The following is a 3,432-nucleotide window of genomic DNA, read 5'->3' on the forward strand; positions in this document are numbered from 1 at the left end:
GGTTTTAAGGAATATCACTCCAGAAGAAGCATGGAGTTCAATTAAACCAGATGTAAGTCACTTTCTTGTTTTTGGAGGTGAAGCATGGGCCCATATTCCAGATGAGAAACATAAAGCTTTAGAACCTAAGAGTGAAAAATATATTTTTGTTGGATATTCTGAAGATATCAAAGGATATAGACTTATTCCATTTAAGTCCAAAAATGTTATCATTAGAAGAGATGTAAAGTTTGCTGAAAATATATCGGCCTACTAGCCTAGTTCGGCGGATGTGCCACCTCTCTCTATCCCTTCTACTTCTGAAAATATTTCTTCTTCAGATGATGACAGCGAGGATGAAAATCCTCCCCCACCTTCTCAGGATCCTCCTTCAGCTCCTCAGCTTCCAAAATGGGTTTGTGCTACTCAGGATGCAGGAGGTGCTCTTGCCGGTGATCCTACAAATCAGTGACATACACGTTCTTAGTTCGATAGAGCCTCTTCTTTACTGGCTCAAGCTTTAGCGAATTATGGTCCTGACACCTTTGTAGAAGCTTCAGGCCATCCAGATTGGGACGTAGATATGAATGAAGAATATCGTTCATTATTGGCAAATGATACATGGGATTTTATTCCTCTTCTAAAAGGACGAAAACTTGCTAGATGCAAATGGGTTTACAGAACCAAGTATGGACCAGATGGAAAAGTTGATAAACATAAAGCTTGTCTTGTTGCTAAGGGTTTTTCACGAGTTGAAGGCATTGACTATACTGAAACCTTTTCCCCTATTGTGAAAATGAACTCTATCTGCCTTGTTCTTTCCCTCGTTGCCTCTTTCAAATGGAAAGTCCATCAGATGGATGTTAACTCTGCCTTCTTGCATGGGGACTTGCATGAAATCTATATGGAACAACCTACTAGCTTTATACAAACAGACTCTAGCCTTGTAAGTCGGCTTAAGAAATCCCTTTATGGTCTCAAGCAAGCCCCTCATGCTTGGTATGATCTGGATTTAGACAGGAACTCAACAAATTACAGAGATAACCATAAATACATATGTGTAGTGGAAATAATACTTCATTTCATTAATGTAAATACCGAAATATGCTTACAGACAAATGGAAATAAACTAGCTAGGGCGATGGTAGCTTATCTCTGAGAAGAGATGTGGTAGCTACATGCCTTTGAACTGTCTTACAATGAGGCTCGAAGGCCTATTTATTGTTGAGAAATAATGGAAAACCCTAAACATCCAAAAACCTAACCCTAGAAGATGAAACACCAAATTGTGGGCCCCGTTTGGGTAAATTGGTACATCAACTTCCCGAGGTCGTAACTTTGGCATACGATCTCCATTTGACACGCACAATATCTCATTAGAAAGATCTAACTGAGAACTACAACTTTGGGAAGAGCAGCATTGGTAAATTGACCCATGTTGCTCCCAGTTTTCGCAAAAAACATCAATTAGGGCCTCAAAACGGCTCCAGAAGTTCAGGACCCGAAAAACTGCTAAAAATAGTAAATTGTGCTACAATTAAGGAAACTAAAAAGCTGAAAGAAACAATTGTGGGGGTCCAAGTGGAATTGGCAGGTGGCCACCAATATCCACTTGGATCATTCATCCCCCCTTAGGAAGCAATGGTCCCCATTGTGTTGAGTTCCTCCATGAGATGAAGAAACTTCTGTTGAACTTGGTCCCTGGTGAGCCACTTGCCCTGGTGAAGGAGTTGGCCTGCCTTGACAACTTGATACAGTTGGATATTCTACTGGCGAGTGTGCTTGATCTATGTTTCCATGATCCGATCAATTGCAGCTTGTTCCATGCAATCTGGATTTAACTCTGTGGGTGTGAGTTGTTTTGCAATGTCGTATGTGTCTAGTAATGGTGGAAAGTATGGCCGAAGGCGGTCCACATTGAACAATGGGTGCAGGCCAAGGAATGGGGGAATGCTGAGTTCAAATGCATTGTCTCCCACAGCCTTGGTAATGGTGTAAGGACCATATCGGAGTGGTTTGAGTTTCCTATAGGCTCCAGTAAGGCATTCCTTTTGCAAATGCAACCAGACTTTGTCGCCCACCTGAAACTTGTGTGGCACTCAATGTTGATCATGTCGCTGCTTGTACTTGGCATTTGATTTCTTAAGAATGTCATGGACCTACTGGCGAATATGTTGGATGTGCTTAATGAATTTGTTTCCCTTATTTGTTTTGGACTAGACATGAGACAAATCTGCATGAGTAGCTGCAAATGGCATGGCCACATTAATGGGACATAGTGGTTGGAATCCCAAGCCCACTTGAAAAGGGCTATGGCTAGTCGAGCTGTGGAGAGCCCGGTTGTAGCTATGTTGAACATAGGGGAGGCTCTCGTCCCATGTGCGTGGATGCTTTGAGTTGTAAATGCGCAAATTGTGTACAATCATCATGTTGACAACCTCTGTCTGGCCATCAGTTTGAGGATGGAAGGCTGTGGACTTAGTGAGTTTGGTGTCCAGCATCGACCAGAGACTGGACCAAAATGTACTGAGGAACCTTTGTCCCGATCTGAGATGATAGACTGTGGGATCCAAAGAGTACCCACACTCGTTCAAAGAAGAGTTTAGCAGTGGCTTCTGCTGTGATATTCTTCTTGCAGGCCACCATAATGGCCATCTTCAAGAACCTGTCGATGACCACAAAAATATAGTCGTTTCCATGCTTAGTGGAAGGAAGGCCTGACATGTAATCCATGGAGATGGATTCCCAAGGTCGACTAGGGGTAGGAAGCGGGGTATAGAGGCCTTGCTTCTTATTGCTTGGTTTGGAAATGACGTCGGCAGTGCATGATCTGATGTATTTCCTGACATCTTGTCGAAGATTCAACCAATAGAAATACTTCTGCAACACTGCCACCGTTTTCTCGACCTTAAAATGCCCAATAGCCCGACTGTAGTGTGCTTCCCAAACCATCTTGGCACGCTCGCTTGAAGGAACACAAAGGTGACAAGGTGGCATAATAGGGCATCTTGGAGGTGAAAATATAGAACATGCTGACCCTCTAAGGGTGTCTGGTATGTGTGGCCGAATTCTGGGTCATTTTTGTAGAGAAGTGGCCAATCAGAAGTCTCGTGCCCACAAGAGTTGAGCACAATGGTTAATGCCATGATCAGTGGTCGACTGAGGCAATCTGCAACATTATTAGTGCTGCCCTTCTTATACTTGATATTCAAATGGAATTGTTGTAGGTATGTGGACCACTTCTGATGGCGATCATTTTTCAATTCCCTTGGGTTTGTATGAACGGGTCGGTAGTCTGTGTGGATGACCGTTTCCTTCCCAAAATGTAATGCTTCCATTGTTGACACGCCTACATAATGGAATACATCTCTTTGTCATAAGTGGGATACTTTTGGACTGTGTCTAAAAGTGTCTCACTGTGATATGCCACTAGTTGCCATGTTGGGTGAGGAC

Source organism: Pinus tabuliformis, chromosome 5_2, assembly GCF_031772625.1.
Source record: "Pinus tabuliformis cultivar Carrire ecotype Pingquan chromosome 5_2, CPIR1, whole genome shotgun sequence".
NCBI lineage: Eukaryota > Viridiplantae > Streptophyta > Pinopsida > Pinales > Pinaceae > Pinus > Pinus tabuliformis.